The sequence below is a fragment of the Lagenorhynchus albirostris genome, chromosome 5, assembly GCF_949774975.1.
Source record: "Lagenorhynchus albirostris chromosome 5, mLagAlb1.1, whole genome shotgun sequence".
NCBI lineage: Eukaryota > Metazoa > Chordata > Mammalia > Artiodactyla > Delphinidae > Lagenorhynchus > Lagenorhynchus albirostris.
Window position 1 is genome coordinate 100,767,688 of NC_083099.1, and position 27,265 is coordinate 100,794,952.

The window sequence follows — 27,265 nt, forward strand, 5'->3', positions numbered from 1 at the left end:
TGAAGCTTACAGTTTAGTGGGGAATACAGGCTTAATCAAATACTGAGCATTAATATATAATTACAAATTAAGATAAATACTATGAAGGAAAGGAAGCTAGCTCTTTGAGAGCAATGTGCAAGAAAAGAATCTGTCTAGGATTGCTGGGTAAAGGTGAATTTCTCTGAAAATTTGACAGGAGCACACCTTTAATCACTGCTCATTTTATTTACACATTTGACTCAAGTATAGTAAAATCTGATATTCATATTATGCCACATATGATTCTAATAAATAGAGGATTTTAGACGACTTGACAGTCTAAAGTGGTGGTTTCAGCTCTAGAAGTGGTGGTTACTCCTTACATCAAATATTACTTTGTTATTTACAGTTCTCTTTACTTCTTACTAGACAATCCCTAGTTATTCAAATCCTGTTATAGTTAATAATTCTTCATATCAAATTTTTCCTGTCCAATTTACTATGTGATTTCTCTCTCCTGATTGGACCGGACCCTGACTGATACATCCATCAGTGCCATATTTCCAATTCCTAAACATACTAGGCTACATCACAACTACAAAATGTTTTACGTATCACTCTGTCTTCCTGGAATACTCATCCTCTATTATATATCTGTGTAATTCCCATTCAACCTTCAAGACACAACCAAGAATACATTCTCTAGGAATCTTCACCTCCTGTCTCCTCTCCATTCCCCAAGGACTAAGCCTGAAATAGTATCCTTCCTTTCTTTACCCATTCATCCTATGACTACCTCTTTGTGGTTCTTACTGCACCTCCATGTAATTTCTGCTATACTTCTCTACCTCCTCAACTAGATCAAGAGCCTCTTGAGTTTATAATGTACCTTTTCATGTCTGTATTTCCAGCACCCAGCACAGTACATAGCAATATCATAGGCATTAAAAGTGTTGTTAAATGAATAAATGAATGATTACTTTTTTCCTTCTTACTTCCTGTCTAACCTTGGCTCCTTCCCGGGGAGTATTATTTAACTGACTTCCAGGGATGGGCTATCTAAATGCCAGTCTTATTTCTTTTTACCTTCTCATCTCCCTGTACTTTCCCCATCTCCACTTACCACAAACATATAGTGTTAGAGTTTTTTCCATTTTAAACTGATCATATATTTTTCTTTGGGTGTGCTTTCCAACTCAATCAGCATCCAGAAACAAAAGGATGGCTCCTTTCTCAGACTGTTGAGCATGTGGGGTTTCTTCGAGTGAAAGAATAAAAGGAAAGAGCCTCTGGGCCCAAAGCACAGATTCTGTTTTTTGCATCCTTGGATATGACCATGTATTGTGGCAGTGTCAACTTCATCTAGCTCTCCAGTTCAATGTTGTTCCTTTTCCCCATTCTGAATCTCTTTTTCAACTATATTTTGATCTTAGTAGTATTGCTGAAAAGGACATGGTTTCCATCGTGTCCAATTCCTGCTTCACATCCAATTTTTGTCCACCCCCAGGTCTACCTCCAACTGTTCTGGAATCCACATTCCACATCCAACTCCTGTCACCCCATTTCTTGGTATTTGGGTTCTAGAAGAAAACCTTTAGCTACTTCTTCTTCACTTAATTTTCTAAAGTCTATCACCAAGATGCTGCAGTCTTCATTCTATTGGAATCTTTAACCCACCCAAGCCACCATTATCTGCTTCTCTACTCCAGGGTTTCTGTTCTTGGGTTTACTAGCAAGGTTCTTGAGTTGAGTGTTAACTGACTTTCTTCAATAATCCAGAATGTTAATTAATTAATCATTTTGAATGTGTAATCCTTTGTTAAGAGAAAATTTATGAACAAAAGAAGAAATTCCCTGGACTTTTTCCACCTGATATCTTGGTCGTCCAAATCATTCACAAAATAGCTTTACCTAATTCTCGAAGGCCAGCACAATTGTTGTTAATCAAACATAAGCTCTTGTTATAAAATGTATGCTCATCTGATGAAATTACCTTATGTTCTGTATGTATACTCTGTAATACATTAGTTTCCCCAAATTATAAGCCACAGAGTATAATAAGGTGCTTAACATAATTGTTTTAGGTATTACTCTTGATTCCATACTGGCTATTTAACCTCAGTTTTCTCATCTATAATAAGAGAATAACATTTAATAGAGGATCAGATAATATATGAAAGTGTTGGATTTAACATTTTAAACACAAGAAGTAGTCAATAAATATTAGCTCTTATTTTACTATGGGTATGTTCAACATGTTTGTCTATTTTATGGTCTTAAGAAATGAATTTTAATAATTATGAATAGTTATTAGTTACAACCCAATTATTCTATTAATTATTTTTAGTTACATCTGTAATGAACCTGGTGCTAAATTACTGATCAGGAATAAAACTTTCAACAATCAACTGTTAGAGTGAAAATATGAGTTGATTTCTGATGACCTAATTTACTTCATAGTTTTCAAAAATGTATTTAGGTGAAAAGTGAGACCCTCCTGTGTTCCCAAATAACAACACCCTTGATGAGAATATATCTGAAATGATTTATTAATTTTAATGACTGAAAAGATAAAATCCTACACTAGGGAAACATCTTACAGCAACTGCAATGTGTGTTACACTTATCAAATCCTAAAATGATTATCTTCCCCAAGAAGCAGGATTGCCCTCAGGTGTCTGAGGTTTGCTTTCAAATGAAACTATTTGGAATGCAAGAGAAAGAAACGTGTTTTCCTCCAAGACAGCTGGTTTTATTTTGCGTAGCTATTATAAAGAAAAGCCATTTGAGAGGAAAATTTTGATGCTCAGATATCAGGTTCAATGACTCTGAAAATCAGATACATAGGGGTGTTTATTTGCTTGCTTCTCTTCTGGGGCCCCTCTCTTTTCTCCTACAGCCATGAAAACAATGGCTTACTTATTCTCCACTAGCTTCACTTTTGTATATTTTACTCAAGTCTTGTCTGTTTCCTTTATCTCCTATACTAAGTGTTTGATCTAAAGACTCCATTGCTCAAGTAGAGATAATTGCCCCTCGCCAGTCATAGAATGAAAAACTCAAACTCTTGAGGTTAGTTTTCAGTTAAGATCAGAAAGACATTTTCTCTCCAGCACTACTCTCAGGCTTTAGTGGTTTTGAGAAATCATTTCAAATATGAAAATATAGAAACAATCTTACTGATGTTAAGTCACTAAGAAGACTTGCTCAAGCTACCTCTATTAGTTCACTCTTTACATCAGTAGAATTGATTCACAGATCTTTAAATGATTTTTTGAGTCCAGCTGCAGGCTAAAAATGATTAAGAAGAAATTCACTATATTTGTTTGCTCCACCATATAAGAAAAATTAAGCTATTGATTTAATTAAGGATTTAATGACTCCTTGTTCATTTGAATACTTATATTAAAAACAATGATAAAGGGCTTCCCTGGTGGCACAGTGGTTAAGAATCCACACGGGTTCGAGCCCTGGTCCGGGAAGATCCCACATGCCGTGGAACAACTAAGCCTGTGAGCCACAACTACTGAGCCTGCACTCTAGAGCCCACGAGCCACAACTACCGAGCCCGCATGTCACAACTACTGAAGCCCATGCACCTAGAGTCTGTGCTCCGCAACAAGAGAAGCCACCAAAATAAGCCGGCGCCAGAACAAAGAGTAGCCCCTGCTCACCACAACTAGAGAAAGGCTGTGTGCAGCAACGAACACCTGATGCAGCCAAAAATAAATAAATAAGTTTATAAAAAAACAAAAAACAATGATAAAAGGACTTGGTAAAATTTTCCTACTCAAGCACATTATACTAGATACTTTATGTTCCAAGTAAAAACCATATGTGAGTTTATATTCATATACTATACTGTTCATAAACATACCTACCTTTGTAGACATTTATGGTAATGTTTTTAAGAACAAATACAGATTATTGAATTTTAGAATGATAGTTAAAATCATTACCAATTTTTGTGCTGCAATGCATTTTAATGCTATAAATTATCCTAATTTTCTTACAACTAAAAATGTGGTAAGAATATTATTAAAATAGGAAATCCATAAAAAAGTCAATATCATTATTTAGGAAAACATGAGAGTACAACAAATTATATGCACAAGAACAGAATAAAACTAGATAATTCATCTTGCTTTTTCTACAGAGATAGAAACATTGGCACTAACCAATGATAAAGGATTAGAGTCTAAATTAAGGCTGCATTACAAGAGTGCTCAATTTACCCTTCCATTCTACTAAGAAATAAGACAAGAAGTTCTTTCATGCCTGAGTTAGAAGAGACAATTAATGCCTAGCTCAGCAATAAACAGTAGTCAAATATATCCTGCTCTGGGCTTCCCTGGTGGCGCAGTGGTTGAGAGTCCGCCTGCTGATGCAGGGGACACGGGTTCGTGCCCTGGTCCGGGAAGATCCCACATGCCACGGTGCGGCTGGGCCCGTGAGCCATGGCCGCTGAGCCTGCACGTCCGGAGCCTGTGCTCCGCAACGGGAAAGGCCACAACAGTGAGAGGCCCGCATACCGCAAAAAAAAAAAAAAAAAAAATCCTGCTCTTACACACATATTAGGGGTATTTCCCTTCTATCAAAAAAAAATTACTATGTGATAGCTGAGATAGCTGCTTATATTAATGATTCTCAATGTATTAACCCTCCTGATATTTTCACCTTCTATATTTTCCTCACACAATGACTCTGGACTTGGTCATGTGATTTGCTTTTAACAATGTGACACCATCAAACGTGACCCAAGCAGAAGCTTAAAATGTCCTTTCACATTGGGGCTCGCCCTCTTGGAACACTGTCATTGCCATATAAAGCTTTCTTGAGAAAGGTCACAGGTAGATGAAGAAGGGAGCCATCCCAGTCCCCTCAGCTGAGCACAGCCCACAGGTGACCTGCCTGATCTTTGCAGCTACAGGAGCAAGCTCAGGTGAGGTCAGCAATATGTAACTGATACAAGAGACTACCCCAACACCTCCTCCATTAGGCAGGAAGATATAGGATATAGTTATCAAAGTGTTCTATTTTAAATACTGATATATATGGGGAAAGAAAAAGGTGGGAGGATAGTTAGAAATAATTGTGACTGAAGTATTCTGGGCATCCAGTTGAAAGGTAGGGTGTTTAAAGTAAAATCACCCTTAAGCCACTATTCTTTTCCTTTTTACTGTTTCTAGCTCATACCTGTTTGCATTTGTTGATTGAATGCGTGAATAGGTTAGGTGACTTCCTGCAGTTTCTGATCTTTGAACAAGGCAACAAATAGGGATAGTGATAACATATATCCCTTTTGTCCTTAGAATATTTCCTCACATATTCCTATTAGAAGTGTATAATTTATCTAGAAGCAGCAAGAGTATGGGTGGCAGTCATGGAGATAGAAGCAGCCAAAATAATAGGTACTATGTGTAATGCACTGTGATAAATGTCTTCACTCAATCATACCTCACAGTAGACCAATAAGGAAAGGAAGGAAGAAACTTAAAAATATTATTAAACATTTTGATTAAGAATTTTTATTGAAGTATAATTGACTTAATATTACATTAGTTCCAGGTACACTATATAGTGATTTGATATTTTTATACATTATGAAACAATCACAAGTCTAGTTACCATCTGTCACCACAATATTATTGATTATATTCCCTTCACTGTATGTTAAATCTCTATGACTTATTTATTTTATAACTGGAAGTTTGTACCTCTAATCCTCCTCACCTATTTCACCTATCTTCACATCCTCCTACCCTATGGTGACCACCAGTTTGTTCTCTGTATCTATAATTTTGTTTTGTTTGTTCATTTGTTTTGTTTTTAGATTCCACATATAAATGAAATCATACAGTATTTGTCTTTCTCTAACTTATTTCACTATTTCATAATACCCACTAAGTCCATCCATGTTGTCACAAATGACAAGATTTCATTCATTTTTTATGGCTGAGTAATATTCCATTGTGTATATATACGACATCTCCTTTATCCTTTCATGTATAGATGAACATTTAGGTTGCTTCCATATATTGGCCACTGTAAATAGCTGCAATGAATACTGGGGTGCATCTATCTTTTTGAATGAGTGGTTTCTTTTTCTTTAGATAAACACCCAGAAGTGGAAATGCTAGACCACATGGTAGTTCTATTTTTAATTTTTGGAAGAACTTCCATACTGCTTTCCATAGTGAATGTACCAATTTACATTCCTACCAACAGTGAACAAGGGTTGCCTTTTCTCCACATCCTTGCCAGCACTTGTTATTTCTTATTTATGTATTTGGTATTTATTTTTTGACAATAGCCATTCTGACAGGTGTGAGGTAATATTCTGATTTTGATGTGCATTACCCTGATAATTAGTGATGTGGAGCATCTTTTCATGTACCTGTTAGCCATCTGTGTACCTTCTTTGGAAAAATGTCTATTCAGTTCCTCTGCCAATTTATTAATCAAATTGTTTGTTTTTTGATATTGAGTTGTATGAGTTTTTAATAAATTTTGGACATCAACCCCTTATCTAACATATCACTGGCAACTATCTTCTCCCATTCAGTACATAACCTTTTCATTTTTTTGATGGTTTCCTTCACTGTACAAAAGCTTTTTAGTTTGATGTAATCCCATTTGTGTACTTTTCCTTTTGTTACCCTTGCCTGAGGAGACAGACCAAAAAAAAAAAAATACTGCTAAGACCAATGTCAAAGCCCTTATTGCCTATGTTTTATTCTAGGAGTTTTATGCTTTCAGGTCTTACCTTAAGTCTTTAATCCATTTTGAGTTTATTTTTGTACAATATGTAAGAAAGTGGTCTAGTTTCATTCTTTTGCATGAAGATGTCAGTTTTCTCAACATCAATAAATGATGTCCTTCCCCGTTGTGTATTTTTGCCTCCTTTGTCATAGATCTATTGATCATATAAGAAAGGGTTTATTCCTGGGCTCTATGTTCTGTTCCACTGATCTAATGTGTCTGTTTTTGCGCCAGTAACATATTGTTATGATTACTAGAGCTTTGTAGTATACTGTGAAATCAGTTCTGTTCCTCTCTCTCAAGATAGTTTTGGCTATTTGGTGTCTTTTGACATTCCAAACGAATTTTAAGATTATTTACTCCAGTTCTGGGAAAAATGCAATGGGTATTTTGATAGGGATTGCACTGACTCTATAGACTGCTTTCAGCAGTATGGACATTTTTAACAATATTAATTCTTCCAATCCATTAGCACAGTACATCTTTGCAGTTATTTGTGTCGTCTTCAATTTCTTTCATGAGAGTCTTATAGTTCTGAGTACAGTTCTTTCACCTCTTTGGTTAACTTTATTCCTAGGTATTTTATTCTTTTTGATGCAATTGTAAATGGGATTGTTTTCTTAATTTCTCTTTCTGATAGTCTGTTATTAGTGTACAGAAATGCAACAGATTTTGGCATGTTAATTTTCTATCCTGAAAAGTTACTGAATTCATTTATTACTTCTTAGTTTTTTGGTGGAGTCTTTAGGGTTTTCTATATGTAGTATCTGCAAGTAGTCACAGTTCTCCCTTCCAATTTTACTGCTTTTTATTTCTTTTTCTTGTCTGACTGTTGTGGCTAGGACTTTCCGTACTATGTTGAATAAAAATGCAGAGAGTGGGCAGCCTTGTCTTATTCCTAATCTTAGGAAAAAGCTTTTAGCTTTCACCATTGAGCATTGTGTTAGTGGTGGGTGGGTGGGTTTGTAATATATGGACTTTATTATGTTGATGTATGTTCCCTCTATACACACTTTGTTGAGAGTTTTTACCATAAATGGGTGTAGAAGTCTGTCAAAAGCTCTTTCTGCATATACTGAGATACTCAGAAAATTTTTATCCTTCAATTTTAATATGGTGTATTATGTTGATTGATTTGTGAATATTGAACCATCCTTGTGCCCTAGAATAAATCACACTTGATCGTGGTGTATGATTCTTTTAATGTATTATTGAATTTGGTTTGCTAATATTTTGTTACAGATTTTTCCATCTATGTTCCTCAGTGATACTGGCTTATAATTTTCTCCTTTTTTGGTGGTGTCTTTATCTGGTTTTGTTATCAGGATGATGCTGGCCTTGATGAATGAGTTTGGAAGCATTCCTTCATCTTCTTTTTTTTTTGGCAATAGTTTGAGAAGCCTAGGTATAAATTCTTCTTTAAATGTTTGGTAAAATTCACCTGTGAAACCATCTGATTCTAGACTTTTCTTTGTTGAGAGTTTTTGGATTACTAATTCAATTTCATTACTAGTCATAGGTCTGTTCAGATTTTTTGTTTTTTCCTGATTCAGTTTTGGAAGACTGTATGTTTTTAGGAATTGATCCATTTCTTCTAGGTTGTCCAATTTGTTGGCATATAATTGTTTGTAGTAATCACTTATGATCCTTTGTAGTTCTGTGGTGTTGGTTGTAACTTCTCTTTCATTTCTGATTTTACTTATTTGGGCCCTTTCTATTTATTTCTTAATGCGTCTGTCTAAAGGTTTATCAATTTTGTTTATTTTTTGAAAGAACCAGCTCTTAGTTTTCATTGATCTTTTCTTTTTTTTTTTTTTTTAATCTCTATTTCCTCTCAGATCTTTATTATTTCCTCCCTTCTACCAACTTTGGACTTTGTGGTTTTCTCTAGTTCCTTTTGGTGTAAGGTTTAATTGTTTATTTGAGATTTTTCTTGAGGTGGGCCTATGTCACTATGAACTTCCCTCTTAGAACTGCTTTTGTTGTATCCATAGATTTTGGAAAATTATATTTCAATTTTCATTTGTCTTCAGGTATGTTTATCTCTTCTTTGATTTCTTTGTAGAGTCACTGATGGTTTAGCAGCATGTTGTTTAATCTCCACATATTTGTGTTTCTTCCAGTTTTCTTCTTGTAACTGATGTATAGTTTCATATCACTATGGTTGCAAAAGATGCCTTATACTTCTTCAGTCTTCTTAAATTTTTTGAGACTTGTTTTGAGGCATGACATGTGGTCTTGTCCAGGAGAATGTTCCATGTGCACTTGAAAAGGATGTGTTCTGCAGTTTGTGGATGGAATATCCTGTTTAAAGATATTAAGTCCAAGTGTCATTTAAGGCCAATATTTCCTTATTCCAACAGGAATTATTCTAACTCTTCCAATATTTCCTTATGAGTTTCTGTCTGGATAATTTATCCATTGATGTAAGTGGGGTATTAAAGTCCCCTACCATTATCATACTACCATTAATTTCTCCCTTTATGTCTGGTGTTATATGCTTTAAATATCTAGATTCTCCTATGTTAGGTGCATCACATTTATGAATGTTTTATCCTTTTCTTGGCTTAACCCCTTTATCATTATGTAACGTTCCTTAGTTTTAAAGTCTTAGTTTTTTTTGTAACAGACTTAGTTTTAAAGTCAATTTTGTCTGATATGAGTATTGCTATCCCAGCTTTCTTTTTCTTTACATTTGCATGGAATATCTTTTTTCTATCCCTGAAGGGTATATCTTCAGATCTGAAGTCTCTTGGAGGCAGCATATAGATAGGTCTTGTTTTTATCCATTCAGCTCCCATATGTCTTACAATTGGAGCACTTCATCCAATTACATTTAAAGTGATTATTGATAGGTATGTACTTATTGTCACTTTGTTAATTGTTTGTTTTGGGGTTTTTTTGGTTTTGGTGGGGATTTTTTTGTTTGTTTCTTTACAGTATTTCTCTGTTCCTTTCTTCTTAGTCTCTTCCATTGTGGTTTGATGATTTCCCTTAGTGTTATGCTTGGGTTCCTTTCTCTTTATTTTTTATGTATCTATTGTAGGTTTCTGTTTGTGGTTACCATGAGGTTCATGTATATCACCCTATATATACAGCAGTTTATTTTAAGCTGATAGTCACTTAAGTTCGAATACAGTTTAACAGCACTATATTTTTACTCCCCACCTCCATGTTTTCTGTTTTTGACATCATATTCTACATATTTTTATTCTGTGTATCCCTTAACTACTTATTGTAACTATAGTTAATTTTTCTACTTTTGTCTATTACCCTTCTTACTAGCTTTTAAACTGGCTGATTTACTGCCTTTACTATATATATTCGGCTTTAACAGTGAGATTTTCTTCTTTCATATATTTTCTTATTACCAGCAGTGGGCTTTTCTTTTCCTCTTAAAGAAGATCCCTTAATATTTCTTGTAAGAACAGTTCAGTGGTGATCAACTCCTTTAGTTTTTACTTATCTGGGAAACTATTTATCTGTCCTTCAATTCTGAATGACAACCTTGCTGGGTAAAGTATTCTTGGTTGTAAGTTTTTCCCTTTCATCACGTTAAATATTTCATTCTACTCCCTTCTTGCCTGCAAAGTTTCTGCTGAAAAATCAGCTAATAACATTATGGGGGTTTCCTCGTATGTGACTAGTTATTTTTCTCTTGCTGCCTTTAAAATTCTCTCTTTGTCTTTAACTTTTGCTATTTTAATTATATGTGTTGTTGTTGATCTCTTTGGGTTCACCTTGAGACTCTCTGTGCTTCCTGGATCTGGATATCTCTTTCCTTCCCCAGGTTAAGAAACGTTCAGCCACTATTTCTTCAAACAAGTTTTCTGCCCCTTTCTCTCTCTTTCCTTCTTCTGGGACACCTACAATGTAAACATTAGTACACTTGTCCCAAAGGTCCCTAAAAATATCTTCATTTTTTAAATTATTTTTTTCTCTTTCCTGTTCTGTTGCGTGATTTATACTATTCTGTCTTCCAGATTGCTGACCCATTCTTCTGTAACATCCAATCTGCTGTTGATTCCCTCTAGTGTATTTTTTGTTTCGTGTATTTTATTATTCAGCTCTGATTGGGTCTTTCTTGTATTTTTTCTCTCTTTGCTGAATTTCTCACTGTGTTCCTCCATTCTTTTCCTGAGTTCGAGGAGCATTTTTATAACCATTTCTTGGAATTCTTTATCAGGTGAATTACATATTTCAGTTCCATTCAGATTTTTAATCTGAGATTTTATATATTCTTTTTGGGGAACATATTCCTCTGTATCCTCATTTTGTTTTGGTTTTCTGTGTTTGTTTCTATGAATTAGGCAAAACAGGTCCCTCTCCTAGTCTTAAAGGTGTGGTCTTGTGTAGGAGCATCCCCTCTGAAGACTGTGTGTGCCAGGAGGCTTTGGCAGGCCAGATGGAGCTGGAGTGGGCATAAGCTTGGTGGGGAGTTTTGAGGAGCTCCATGCCAGATCCACCTTGGAAAGACAGCTGGAGCTGGGGTGGTGGGGGCTGAGGGAGTCCCAGGGCACTCCAATGGCTGGATCGGTTGTAAGAAGGACTTTTAATGTTCCCATTTTACAGAGAAACTGAAGGTTAGAGAGTTTGGGTGAGTTGGCCAAGATTACACAGCAAGTAAATGAAGATACCAGGTTGCAAGCCCAGATCTGTTTAACTCCACAGGCTAAGTTTTCAACCACTGTGCTAAAATACTTCCATTCTTTTTATATTCATCTGCACCACTGGTACAGGGCTTGCTTGTGTGAAGTCTGGGTCCAGGTCCAAGCAATTCTCCTTTTACCAAAATAGGAGTAGCACAGATCTATCTAGACATTTTGCCACTTCTGAGAAGGTGCTATGCAACACAAGAGGCCAAAAACCAACAAGAAGTAATGAGACTTATGAGCACAAACATCTCCAAATTGAGGGAGAAGGTCAAACTAGAAGACCCATGTATCTCACCTCTTGTGGCAGTGCTTCTATGATCTATCATGGGATAGTGATGAAAGAAAGGATTTGTGAGAATGTTTAAATGGGAGAAGGAGCTTTTACCTACCAGTATATAAGAATGTCAAATTTAGGGTCAGCATATAATTTGTTATGTAAAGCAAGTTAACTCAGAGTGAAAGGGGCACTACTAATAAGTGGGCTGGGATAATAGGTGTTAATTGTGGCTATTCCAGGCATACTGGATTATACAACAGCTAAAATGGATTTAAGGTAGTTCTGGGATGCTGCATTGTCTATTCCAGTGATCATATCAACTATCATGAGATGAATAATATCTCTGAATATTTGTGTGAAGTACTGATCTGAATTTTCTCTAAATAATTGAGGTATTGGAAGGGTGGCATCTGGTTACAGTTGTATTAAATGTATTTTGTATAAGAAAGTGTTAATAATACTAGGAATATCATATTATAAGTATATATTTTAAGTTGCACAGAAAATTAATTTGCAAATTAAAATACCATATTTAATTATGTCATATCAAAACTTTCCCAAGTTAAAATGCAAAATTGTCTTTTCTAGGATTGCTCCATTCTTAACCCTCGCTGTATTTTTAAGTACTATACTTTTCAGTATTGTCATCCCTTAGGAAATATATTATTTTTATTTAAAAACAGAGAAATCAAAGAAGCACTAAAGGAAAAAGATCATAATGCTATTTAACATAATTATAATTTTGAAAAAGTTCCTAAATGATTTGTTATTAGAAGAAATCATTTTCAAGTATTTTATAAGGAAATAGATGCCTGGAGGACAATTTTTCCCCAACATTACATTTTATCTAACAACTCATTCTGCTTTCTTAATGTCTCTTACCACACTCAAGCACTCAGCTGTTCATTTTAGTGTCAGTTGGCAAACCATTGTGTATTTCCAGATAAAACTAATTCCAGAAAGATTATAAACCTTTCTAAAAATTCATGACCCAGGGAAAAGTCTTTCTATAAACTAACCATTTCTACTAATGAATCTTAATTAGTAGAGGTTTTTAAGCTAAGATTTCCCAAGTTCCCTCTATGGATGAAGAATATCCTTTTATTCTTAGCAACTACATCATAATACATTTGCAACACTCCTAGGACTTAAATAAGGTAGGTTATATATAAGCCCATGTTCTCAAATTTTAATGTGAGTAAGAATCACTTGGGAAGTTTGTTAAAAATGTGTATCTCCAGTCAACATCCTCAGAGGTTCAGGTTCAGTAGGATTTGGCTAAGACACAGGAACTTGCATTTTTAATAAGTAGTCAAGCCATTCTGATGAAGGTTGCTCTACAGTGTATCTCTGATTTGGTGCTTTATAAGAGTTAGTCTGCAAGAGTTTGTAGGAGGAAAGTAGATTAAATGTGTCAGCCCAGTTCCCATTCAACTACTTAGAATCAGGTAAGGATATGCAATTTAGATTCAGCTTTTCAAAAAACACAGCTAATCAGAATCATCCTCATTATTTCCCAAAGAGGGAAATAAAAAAATAATATCAAAAATGAAAAATGGTAGAGAGGGCAATGAGAGGAGGAGGTAAAATCTCATTATCCTTGGAAACATTTACGAAAAGAAAGAAAAAACGTACCCACAATAACTACTCAGTTACAGTGAAAGCTGGAAACTTTAAATACAAACACACATGGACATACACACACACACACACACACACACACACACAGCAAGGTACAGTGGAAAGAACAGTGAATTTGAAGTTCCAACTGCAACCATCTAGGTTAGGTAAACACAAAGGCAGATCAAGATTTTTTTGGTCCTGAAAAATTACATAATTTGAGGTTTCCTTTAAGATAAAGTCACCAGGGGGCTTCCCTGGTGGCGCAGTGGTTGAGAGTCCGCCTGCTGATGCAGGGGACACGGGTTCGTGCCCTGGTCTGGGAAGATCCCACGTGCCGCGGAGCGCCGTGAGCCATGGCCGCTGAGCCTGCGCGTCCGGAGCCTGTGCTCCGCAACGGGAGAGGACACAGCAATGAGAGGCCCACGTACCACACACACACAAAAAAAGATAAAGTCACCAGGGCCTGGGAAGGGACCCATGAAAATGAGAGACTCTGAAACTTAAACTTTGGTAGCTACATAGTAAATCTGCCTGTGGAGAGATACTCATAATTCTCCATTATAATAAATGTAAAATGGAAGGCATAATGTCTGTCCAACTTACATCGCCAGATTAATATAAGGGGTCTACATAACATGTGAAAACGCACTGAGTGTCTTGCAAATGCAAGTTGCTTAGGAAGTAGTAGCTCAGTATTAAGGCTGACTGCTGCTAGTCCCCTGAACCCAGGCTTCTTGGAATGTGTCCACTTTCGCACAGCCTTTCTGGGTTCTTGGTTGCTTATTCTCCATGGTCTCCCTGGATTTCAACATTGCTTTACTGCCTGATCAGTTCCAGTTTAGTCACTTTAGTAATCATTTATTAGGTGCCTACTCTGGTCAAGAAACTACTTCCTGTCATCTCCTTTAAGTCCAGTTCTGGCTCACATACTGTTTCTACCTTAGTACTAGCACATGTGCCCATTCCAAAGCATTCACTACTTCCTGGTCCCACTACTCTGTTCAAATCTGCCTTCCTAGTGCTCCTTCAGATCAGATTACCCACAAGTCTACTCTATACAGAACCCCTGCCCTTATCCTAACTCTTCACTCTTAACTCTTCTCTTGTGCTCTGCACCACTTGCCATTTATGCCCTGAGATGACATTACTTTCAACAGATTCAAATTAAGAAGGATGCATGATAAAATCTTTATTATTTTATTCAGAGGCTACTGTTAATACCCTATTGTAAAGCTCCCACCCTAGGAAGGGCTCCTAGTTAATCTCTGCTTTTAACTTTTCCAGTTTTACCAAACCAAAGGGCCAGATAATATTTATGCTTTGTGGGCCATCTGTGTCTCTACTGCAACTCTCATCCCTGCCATTGTAATGCAATTGAAAGGGCCATAAACAATACTTAAACGAATGATCATGGCTGTATCCCAATATAACTGTATTTATGGTCATTTAAATCTGAATTTTGTATAATGTTCACATGTCATTAAATGTTCTTTAAAAATTTCTTTCAACCATTTAAAAATGTAAAAAGCATTCTTAGCTCTCCAGATAGCCAACCTTTGTTCTACACTATCCTGTACACTGCTGCCAGGTTCACCTTCAGAAAACACTCCTTTCACTGCTACCAGTAATTCCATGTTCCTTAAATCTCCAGGATTTCCCCCTTACCATTCACCCAACTTCAGCTAAAAGTAGACCTTTTTCTACTTTTGATTTCTTGAGGAACCTGTTTTCCATAGTGGCTGCACCAATTTCCATCCCACCAACAGTGCACAAGGGTTCCCTTTCCTCCACATCTTCACCAACATTTGTTATTTGTTGGTTTTTTAATGACAGCCATTCTTACAGGTGTGAGGTGGTAATCTCACCATGGTTTTGATTTGCATTCCCCTGCTGGTTAGCAGTGTTGAGCATCTTTGCATGTGTCTGTTGGCCATCTATACATCTTCTTTGGAAAAATTTCTATTCAGGTCCTCTGTCCAGTTTTTAATTGGGTGGTTTGATTTTTTGATATTAAGTTGTATGAGTTCTTTATATAGTCTGGGTATTAACCTCCTATTGGATTTATAAATACCTTCTCCCATTCAGTAGGTTGCTTTTCTGTTTTGTTGCTGGTTTCCTTCATTGTGCAAAAGCTTTTAAGTTTAATGTAGTCCCATTTGTTTATTTTTGCTTTTGTTCCCCTTGCTTAAGGAGACAGATCCAAAAATGTATTGCTAAGACCAATGTCAAAGAGCATACTGCCTATGCTTTCTTCTAGAAGTTATGGTGTAAGGGCTTACATTTAAGTTTTTAATCCATTTTGGATGATCCAGCAATTTCACTTCTGGATATTTACCTGAAGAAAACGAGAACACTAATTTGAAAAGATATATGCACCCCTATGTTCACTGCAGCATTATTTACAATAGTCAAGACATGAAAGCAACCTAAATGTCCTTCATTAGACAAATGGATAAAAAACGATATAGTATATATACACAATGGAATATTACTCAGCCATAAAAAAAGAAATTGTACCATTTGTGACAACATGGATGGATCTAGAGTACGTTATGCTAAGTAGAATAAGTCAGACAAAGACAAGTATTGCATGATCTCACTTATATGTGGACCCTAAAAAACCAAACACACAAACAAAATGAAATGAAAACAGACTCACAGGTACAAACAACAAAACAGCTGTTTGCCAGGAGGGAGGAGAAGTTGGGTGAAATAGGTGAAGAGGGTTAAGAGGTACAAACTTCCAGTTATAAAATAAGTCATGGGGATGTAATACACTGCATGAGGCATACAGTCAATAATATTTTAATAACTTTATATAAGCACAGATGGCTACTAGACTTATCGTGATGATCACTTCATAATGTATGTAAACGTCAAATCGAATCATTACCTGGTACACCTGAAATTAACATAATATTGTATATAAACTATGTTTCAATTTAAAAAAATTTGAAGAAAGTAGACCTTTTTCATGGACGATTTTCCTGTCTTCTGTTCTGAATTACTCTTATTTCTCTTGCAACATGTGCCCTACGTTCCTGACTGCTGTACTTGCAAGTCCTTTTACACTTTGTGGCCTTATCATACCTCTTGGATATGGGCTTAGCACCATTCCTTCATTCCTCACATTTTCCTCACTTTCATCCCCCAACACAAGTTGCAGTGTGCCTTTGGTTAGATGGAGGTAGACCTCCTTAGATAGGGATAAAATTGTATCCAGGATGATTTGAGATGTTAAGACTTATTTACAGGATTTCCCAGGTAGTCCTCCTGGGTTTATAATTAAGTCTTCTTGGTGGAAATAATATGTATCATGTGACTTCCTTATTTAAAATCTTCAATAATCCCCTGCTATCCTCAAATGAAATCCAAATTCCACAGTTAGGAATTCAAGTAGCTTTATAATGGCTTCTGATGAATTTTTGGCTTTGCCTCTTTATCAATTCAATTAATTTACTTATGAGACCAAAATACACTTTTGCTTTCACATACATTCAGTGATGCATTCCTCCATTTAATCATTCAGTCAACAAGTATTGATAGTTATTATATTCCAGACATAGATAAGGCAACTACAGAAACGTATATAGCACACTCTTTTCCTTCAAGGAGTTCACACACTAATGTGGACACACCAAAAAAAAAAAAATATATATATATATATATATATATATATAAAGACTTTTTGACAATTGCTAAAACAAGAATATCAGTTCTCAGGGTAGGGGAGTAAAGAAAACATCCTGTAGGAGGTGACATCTGAGCTGTAAACTGCAAGTGGTAAAATTTTATCATACAAGAGATCAGAAGAAGATATTTCAAGGCAATGTAAATATATATGACATAGCTTAATGAGGTAAGAGAGGGGTAAGGAGAGTATAATGTGTATGTGGGTAACATAATATTAAGTGTGCTCTCTAGAGCCAGACTGTTTGGGTTCAAAACCCAGTTGTGCCATTTACCAGCTGCGTGGCCTTAGGCAAGTCACTTTAGCTTTGTTTCTCATCTGTAAAATGGGAATAATAACAACATTTTACCTCATAGAGTTTTCATGAGAATTAAACAAATTAATACTTGGCATATAATGATAACAAAATAAATGTTAACCATCACTACTACTTTGACCATCATCCTTTTGGAGTGTGCAGGTAGTTCACTGTGACTAATGTATAGAGTATAAGCTACGTGAAATCATGAATGGCCTTATAACCGAACTATAACTTTTGGAATATATCATCTGCTATGTCTGGCTATGTATAACCCCATAGCCAGACAACAATCTCGAATAATATCAGAATCTCTGGGGGGTGAGGCCCAAGTAACAGTAAAACTTTCCATGGAAGCCAGGCTTGGGAATCTTTAACTGTATTAGTGAACTTGACTGGACTGAGAATTACTGGAAGTGATCTCCCTCCAGGAATTACTATAGCATTTACCAGTAACTTTGAGGTGCCATATCTAATATCCAATGAGCTTTAAAAATATAAATTCTTAAGTATCACCCCAGAGTTTTTGGTTTTATGGCTTTAAGTTGGATAGGGCCAATGGATTTTTTTTAAAAAAAGTATTCTAGGTTATTCTGATGTAGGTGACAAGCATATCAGACTTCTTATAACTTGTATGTCACTCAGATGATACAAAGCACATAGCACCTTGAATTATAACTGTTATGTACATTTTTATCTCTTCTACAAAATAGCAATTCCTGGTGGGAAAGGGCCAGGCCTTAAGCACCGGAAATCCTGGGCCACACATCAACGTACATACTATAGTTCTTTAAAGAGAAGATTTAACAAATATTTCTATGTTCAAAAATTGATTAGAGAAAAAAAGGCAGCTCTCTAGTGACACTTTCCAAATTCTACATGTCCCAGTGGCCATTTTTAAGATACACTGTCAACAGAAATAAAATTATTCAGGCTATTTAGTGATAAACAAATGAGTGCTACATAGCTTATTAATTGTTTCACAGATTGCTTCCAGTAGGTTATTGCCATTCTCAATTTCCACATTTCTCTGAGGGTCCTGACAAGCCTGTCTGAAATAGTATCACAGGATATGTTTCCAGGATAAACTTATTCTTTCTGGCAAGATCTATATTTTCAATCAATAGAAGCCTCATTCAAAGGGATTCTTCATACCATAGCTAAGTAAATTCAAGTTTTATATTAGTACATAAATTTACTGAGTGAATTCCAAGGTTATGCTGAGGATCACATTTTTAAGTCTACTTTATTCCTAATAAGTCAGGCTGAGAGAATGCTGATGCCTTCAGGGTTATGTTCTCTGTATGGGTAGGACCCAACAAATGAACAGTAATCTTTTAGTTTCTCCTGTTTAAGGCTGTGAGAAGTTATAATTAGACAAATAAATAATCATAAAAAGCAGCAGCTGGGCTTCCCTAGTGGCGCAGTGGTTGAGAGCCCGCCTGCCAATGCAGGGGACACGGGTTCGTGCCCCGGTTGGGGAAGATCCCACATGCCACGGAGTGGCTAGGCCCGTGAGCCATGGCCGCTGAGCCTGCGCGTCCGGAGCCTGTGCTCCGCAACGGGAGAGGCCACAACAGTGAGAGGCCCGCGTACCGCAAAAAAAAAAAAAAAAAAAAGCAGCAGCTATCAGAGGCAATCTTTGTGCTCAAAATAATAAGTATCAGTCTCACAGTCATATAGTTTCAGAATTGGAGATTAATATAGAGATCCTTAACATTATTTTTTTACCCCTGCCTGAATTTCCACTTAAAAATAATATCTCTGATGTGGGGCCCTCCATTTTAGCTTAATGGTAATTTTTAATGCTTCTCAAAGCAACACACTCCATTTTTGGGGAAACATCCTTTCTGGTATGCAACTGAAATTTCACAACAACCCATATTATTTGGGCTTTTACACTTACCCCGAGGCTTACTACTGGCTGTGCCTTTTAACCTTCTGACACACAACCTAGCCAGAGTCACATATAACCCAAGAGCAAATAAAAAGTTACTCAATATATTTACTCATTTATAGGTGAATTACTTCTGGCATGTCTGCTTCTCACCTTTTGCATCAAATCTTCTGGCTAATCAGAATCTTTCCGACACGATATTTGCTTTTGTATCCAAGTCTCTCTCTTCCTAATCTCACGTGGATTTAACACTTACTTGAAGGGTTTTTAACCAAACCTCTCAGTGATTCTGGACTCAAACCTGACCTAGTTCAGTGTCCTAGATCACTTGTCAATTAGCAGAGGAAAATATCTGATTTGTCTGCTGACACTTTTCAAATGACTTTAAGATAGCTGTCCTTATTTATCCCTAATGCCAATGATTTTTTCCACTAGGCACGTTATCCAAATAAGTTCTATACTGGTTAATAAGCTCTGCATGCAAATGACTTATAAATCTAGATTAATAAATCTACTTGAAAGCACTACCTGCACTTAAAATTTGACCTGACCCAACAAGTGCATTATTTTACCACAAATCTGGTATTCTTCCTAATTGCTCTGTTAACAGAGCATTAACAGCCATGCTTTCTCCAACTTAAATTGCTAGGATAACGATTCACTGCTCCCAGGTGCTTATTCTAATAACCTCCTAGCTAGTCTCCCTGCTTCTAATCTGTTACCTTCAACCTATTTTCGACACAGTAGCCACAGCGATCTTGTTAACACAAAAATCAAATCCTGACATTTCTCTGATGAAAGCTGTCCAATGGATCCTGTCTCCCACTGAGTAAAAACCAAAGCCCTTATACTGGCCTTAGACAGGAGGTAGCTCTCCAGCACCTCCCTGACCTTGTCTCCCATCATTCAATCCTCCCAGTCCCACTGGCCCTGATGTTCTTCCAACCTGCATCTGCCTCAGGGTATTTGTTCTTGCCATTCCTTCTACCAGGAAAAATTGTCCCTCATATACCTCTAGGGCTGCTTCCCTCACCTCTTTCACGTCCTCACTCAAATATCACCTTCACACCTTTTCTGACGACTTTATATAAAAATGCCCCCCCCACTTCCTATTCCCTCTTCACTGCTTTGTGTCTCTCGATAACAATTATTTCCTAACTTATTATACATTATTAGTGTTTTTTGTTCATTAGCTGTGTCTCCCCACTAGAAACAAGCTCTTTGAGAGCACAGATTTTTGCCTGAGTTTATTCACTGTTTTATCTTCAGTACCTGCCAATCAATAAATATTTATCAAATGAATGGATGCCCTGTGTACAGTATATACATGTTAGAGTTCTACTGATTTGACCCCTACAGTTTTTCTCCCATCAATATTATCCATTACCGATGTCACAGCTCAGAATCACATCACATTTTACTGGAACTACTGTCTTCCTCATGAAGTCTCCCACTAATCTAATACATCCCAAATTCATTGAAAGAATAATCTTTACATTCAACTAACTTTAATGCCATTGTTCAACAAATAAAGGCACAACTACCTAATGTGACATTCAAGATTCTTTTAATTTGACCCCTGGATGATATATTCAAGCCACTTGTGAATATGTCTCTCAATTTTTCACCTCTATGCCTTTGCTCACATGTAGTTTCCTTCACCCGCAACACCTCTCACTCCAGTCCCTGCTTATGAAACCCTATCTTTCCATCAAGTCACTACTCAGTTACTACATTCTAAGTGTTTTATTCTTTCAGCCAAAAATAATTTAGATTTGCCCACAGCACAACTAAATCTGCTTGTTGAAGCTTTCCTATTAATTTATAAACTCTTTACCTAGAGTGTCAAAATAAAGCCTCATGTTAGGCAGTCATTATGTTTGTTTTATTGAATTACTTATGTGTTCCATATTTGCATATTTATTTATTTATTTATTTGGCTGCGCCGGGTCTTAGTTGCGGCATGCATGTGGGATCTAGTTCCCCGACCAGGGATCAAACCCAGTCTCCCTGCATTGGGAGTGTGGAGACTTAACTGCTGGACCACCAGGGAAGTCCCTGTATTCTTTTTTATTTTCACAAAAACACACTTTATCTCTTTATCAACTATACTGATCAAGCTAAAACATGATATCTCTATCACACAGTAGAGCTGTGTGATAAACATTAAAGAATTCCATTAAGGTAGACATTGATCAATTTTTCAACAGTCCTGGAGCTTGATTATTTCTTCATTTGTCTGTAAGGCTATTGGGAATGACTGCCAATGTCTTGCTGAAATTGACACCAACTATAGCATTTCTCCAGCAACTCTTTAAGAAGGAAAATTAAATTACCTTGATAAGCCTTGTTTTCAGTGAACTTATATTTCCAATGATCCCTGCTTCTTTCCTTCCAACTGAAGTTACGTAAACCAATTATTTAATAAGCCATCCTACCATTTTACATATTGTATATTAGTTAGATTCAAGCACATTGCACTGCAGATTTAATTTTTTAAATAACCTGCACAAAGTTTTCCCATCTCTAATACAAAGTTGCACATCTCATATGATATGAGCTACAAATCCCTTCAATCAGAATGTGGATAGTATTTTCCATTTTTAATGGTTTCTTATATTCTTAGAGAACCTCAGATACTGATTAAATCAGTATGTTCAATATTTTTCCTTATAGTTTATCTTGATGGGTCTTATTTAAGAAATTCATATGTATCCTATCATCATACCATACACAAATACAAATCCAGGTTGACAGAAACTTAATAAGAAAATCAAATATGTCAAAACACTTAAAATAATATGTAGAGTATCTATAATGGTAGGATACATATGGATTTCTTAAACAGGATCAAGCAAGATGAACTTTAAATACTTTGAACTGAATTACTCATTCAGACAAATGGTATATTAGTTTGTCAACATTTACGATATACATTTATATATTTTGAGTAGTGAAGGCTCTCATCAATGAATACAGTATATTTATCTACTTAGGTTTCATTTTTTGACCTTTACTAATGTTTTATAATTATTTTCTAAAGATTTTGCAGGGCTTGTTTTATCTTTTCCTAGGATCCCTATAGTTTTTGATGATTTTTCTAAATTGACTCTTTCAATTATAATTTCTAATGCTTCTTGTTGGTAGATAGAAACTACTGGCTTTTGTAAATTGAAACTGTTCAGTGAAACTGTGAAACTGTTGAGCTCTCATTGATTTATATAGATTATTGCTCTATTACCTTGGATTTTCTATACAGATAATGCTATCTCTGAATAGCAATCTTATATCTTCCTTTCCATTCTTAAATGTTTTCTATCCTTAGAAGGAGGGCATCTAGCAAAATTCTGAACAAAATAATGACAGTGGGTATCTTGTCAAGTCCCTCACCTAGAGTTTCACAATAATGTATATTTATTCAACTATAAAAAACACAAGGACAAAGCATATCATCTTTGTATAATGGGACTATGGGTAATGTTTTCTTACTATTCTCTATTCATAAAATTTCTAAAAAATTTATGTATTTCTTTTTAATCAGAAAATTGGGGATTTAGAATTTCAAACTATATTTACCTATATTTTTCTGTGTTATTTATGATAATGTTATTTTGAGTATTTTTGACTTTGATTTTGATTAAGAAGAAGGAAAATCAAGGAAGGCAAAGAAAAATGAAATGGATAAAGCAGATCAGTGCTTCACACCCTTCATAAAAAGTGTCCAATAAATATTGACGGTGTGATTTTTGCTCTATCCTATTTACGGTAATTTATCATTTTGTGACATTCCAACCCTTCTTAATCATATTGTAATTAGCTTTGTGTGTAGCCATCTGCCAGGGAAACAATCTTGACTGAATTCTACAGGGTATGAAATATCAGTATCAGACATTTGCTTAAAAAATGGTACATTTGAGAAAGAGAATCTACATTTTTTAAACTACATTCACTACATGATGTTTTAGACATCATGTTAGATATCACATTAAATTAAATAGCGTAATTTACTAAAACATGTGCATCCAAATTTAGCCATGAAATACATTAAATGCCATTCATACAATATTAGACATTGAAATATGGCCATAACTACGTATTTAAACTTCAACATATTCAAATTGGATAAAATTCTTCACAATAAAGGATTTTTCTGTAAGTTTATCTGCATGAGAAAAGTTATTTTCTTAAGAATGTCTAAAGACTTACTAATTTTTTTTTAGTTAGACAAAGTTCTTAGTATTTAGCTTAATACATTCACTTTAATTAAAAAAAAAAGCTGGGGTCACCAAACTTTTTGTAGTTTACTCCATTTTTTCATTATATTTTCTGTATCCCTAAACGCTAAGGTATAGTCCAACAATTATCTGAAAGTCAAAAGCCAATTAAGTCCTTGTGTCACACACAAGCCCAGAGATTTTTGTTTGGAATTTTGTAGTTTACCTGGTTTATTGATCCATTTTTTCTTTCTTTCTTTCTTTCATTCCTTTCTCCCCTCCTCCCTTTGTCCTTTCTCTCCTTCCTTCTTTTATTCATTAAGCATTTTAATAGGCACCTTAATGTTAGGTTGAGATTTAGAGAACTTTACTAGTTAGAAAGAAGTTGCCATTGCCAGTGAAGTCTGAGCCCATCCAAAGAAGTCCATTATTTGTCACTTACCAGATATTTCACCTTAGGAAAACTGTACAATGATTAAAAAATATCTGTTTTCTCATGTGAAAAACGTTTGAGACAACCAGCCTTACAGAATTTAGACTATTAAATTCAATCAGGTATGTAAAAGCACAAAGCACCACACATGGCATATAGAAGTTGATTAATTGAAAGTAAATTCCATCTTCTTGCTCAGAGTGGTTGATTAATAAAGAAATAATTATATTCAATGTGAAACATTTTAAGATTGTGGCATGAGCAAAATGCTAATGAAACACAGAAGAAGAAATACCTAAATCTTTCTGCATAAGATAGGTTATAAATATTTGGCTGAATCCTAAAGGATAAGTAGGACTTTGCCAAATGAAGAAAGACTGGGCAGGTATTCCACATGTGGAAAACAGTATCTACAATATATGTAGCTTAAAACTATAATGAATATACAGAGACTGTGGCTGGAGGGTAGGAAGCCTTGGGTAGGAAGGAAGGAAGGGTAGGAAGTAGGAAGAGCTTATGTGGGGAAATAGTCTGTGAAAAAGCATGAATGTCATACTAAGGAACTGAGTGTTGTATATGGATCAGGGAATTCCAACCAGCATGGATACAGATCCCTGCAGCCATCAAGGCTTTTGGCAGGGCCTGGGGCAGCCCTTGGGGTCAATCACCTCTAGCAACATACAGGCATATTGACCCCACTTTGCTGAACAGAAAATATATTTTCTTTGTGTGCCAGGATATTAAAGAGACTTAGAAACATCTATACGATCCTTGTAATAAATATATTGGGTTTTATACTTGTTAAATTTTATATGTTTTATCTTAACTGGACATTGGAAAGAGCAATCGACATTGAGGAGTCAAGTGAAAAAGTCACAAATAAAGGTGTGAGGGTGGAAGTGAAATAATCCAGATGAAGAGCCTGCTTTGAAAAGGGGGATTATGCTGTAGTCCCTGCAGTTTGGTACAAAATCAGTTAGTGCCTCTTAGTATCTGCTGAAGAATATCAGCACAGAAAATGCCTCTTTTCTTGGAAAGGTCTTCCATGGTTCCTGATACAGAGAGTGACCCACTTACATTTTACAAGTGTCTATTTATTTCTGCCCAGAGGATTAGGGTATCCTTCTGGGATATGTGGCTAAACATAGTTCCAAAAGGGGAGGAGCAGGCAGCTCTGGTTTGGGTATTCACAGCTGACTGGCTGTTCCTGCCAAGAGAGAGTTGGCTTGTCTGTGGAGCTGCTGCTGAGCTATTACACCTTCCTCTTCTCCTAACATAAGACTGAGGGCTAAGCTAGTTTGCCTTTGGCTCATGATTTCCAAAAGGTAAGACTCTTGGGTCAATTCCACATATTTAAGAATTTCAAAAACAAAGAACAAAAATCTAGCCTGCTTTACCTAAAAAAAAAATGTTACAAGATTAAACAAAAAAGGATGAAGTGCAAGATCAAAGCAGTATTCATGTGAGTCAGTGGCTGCAGCAGGGAGCTGTTTCACTTTGCCACTCTGCTATTACAGCTACCTTTTTGCTACCTACTGTCTGCTCTGAGGGCTCACCCGCTGAGATCAAGCTGGCAGGGAGCTACACTGCCAGGCCAGGTCATCGTATCAGGCCCTATGCTGCCTGCTATAGAGAATATAAGCAGTATGGGAGTTGTCAAGATTTTAGTTTGATCTGATTGTACACAGGGCAGTACATCTGATCTTACTGCTCGTATTTGGATGTGGACAAGTGTTTGCTTTTACACTCAAAGCCTACTCTGAGATTCAAAATGTCCACAGTCCCTCCTGCTGAGTAACCTTGCCTGCTTCAAAAACTGGGGAGTTATCTATTGGCTGGAACCAAGGATGGATCTGTGGGGAAGCAAACACCTAGCACTGGTGTTCCAGTCCAACAGAAAGTTCTGAAACATGGAGAGTCAGATAAAAAATGTGTAGGTGTGAGAACAGGCAGTCCTAGGAAAGGGCACCCTCTCCTAGGAGATTTATATCTGGGTTACAAACAGGGCAAAATTCTCCCAAATGATATAATTTACTTCACACCATTACACATATACCATTACAAAGGAGCAGCCAGTGCTTCCAGGAGTAATATCCAATACACTCAAACTTCTCAGCTCCATTTGCAACCCCAGGCATTAAATCAGAGGAACAAGGACTGGCAAGATCCAGGGAGGGTATCTGATTTCAAGGAATTAAATAATGGTCACGTGGCAATTATAATACAAAAATATGGGATAAATGCTCTAAATGAGGTATGGATGTAATATTGTAGGAATGCAAAGGACCAATGAGAAAGTCAGCCTAGTAGTGGTGGGATCATCTATTTGGATGCTTTTGCCTAAGAATTCTTGGCACAGAGAAAAGAAAAGAAACTAAAGACAGTATGCTAATTCATTTCAAGCTTTTATAAACAAACAAAAATAGAAACAGAAAGTAATGGGGGGGAATGAGAAAGTTCTCTGAATAAAGGCTATTAGAATTCTTGCATCTACAGATCCTTTGGTGTGATATTCCTTTCAAAAGTGTCAGCATTAAATTCTAAACATCATGGGTACAATATATTTACCAATGATATGTAAAATTTTGAATCCATGGGCATACATAAAATATAGGTAAGACTCAGAGAACAAATGGTTAATTTAATTTCCCCACTCCTTCATAAACAACTGCATCACTTCTCTGGTGTTACTGATTATAAAATAAATGATCTCTGAAGGATTTGACATAGTTAAAGAATTAAATTATTTTATTTCAGGAATCATCTCCAGGGAGAATGAGAATCCTTGGATCGTTATAGCTCTGTTAAAATAAGCTGGGATTGATCAGAGAAAGAGAGTTGAAATAATAATACAGAAAACACTCCAAAGAGTTCAAGTTCCCATAACATGAAGAATTCATAAGAAGCTTGTCTATCCTTAAAAGCAAAGGCCATGGTAAGCTGAAAATGGCTTGTACACCTTAATCAAGAGCTATTATCTTTTGTTTTTTTCTTACTTTAACAACTTATTTTGATATAAAATCTCAGACATAATAAAACTGTTTTATGTTATAAAATAAGATCTGTATTTAGGATATTGATTCAAAGTCCTTATCAAAATTCCCATTGTATGATATTAGCTCATTTGTATGATGAGTATATTTTAATTAGCATCATCTCCCCATACTTTTTGAGACTTGAGACCCAAATGGATAGCATCTGAAAATTATTAAAAATAAAGACAATAAGAGTTGAGAATGCCTAAGTTCTTTATTTCCAAGAGGACATCAAGAATTCAGTGCCGACAAGTGTATATATTTGTAATATTGATAAATAGCATCATCACCATTATTATTATAATTATCAGATGTGGTTCTCATTTTAACTACCATTCTTTCCACTGGAGTCGATAGTATATCTCAAACAACAGGCTGACAGATCAAGTTTTAAGTTGTTCTCTTTCTCTTTTCTGAGT

The 27,265-nt window shown here is 35.9% G+C and overlaps 1 protein-coding gene and 1 long non-coding RNA gene across 3 annotated transcripts in view; one reads left to right on the forward strand and one right to left on the reverse strand.

The window, feature by feature from the left end:
• Window positions 1–27,265, reverse strand: part of EPHA6 (EPH receptor A6) — an 874,905-nt gene that overhangs the window by 675,033 nt on the left and 172,607 nt on the right. The gene's annotated exons all lie outside the window — the stretch shown is intronic.
• LOC132520643 (uncharacterized) overlaps window positions 25,044–27,265 on the forward strand; it is a 36,086-nt gene continuing 33,864 nt past the window's right edge. The window contains exons 1-2 of the long non-coding RNA XR_009540589.1: window positions 25,044–25,136; window positions 26,569–26,746. This is a non-coding gene — a long non-coding RNA (uncharacterized LOC132520643). The remainder of the gene's footprint in view (window positions 25,137–26,568; window positions 26,747–27,265) is intronic.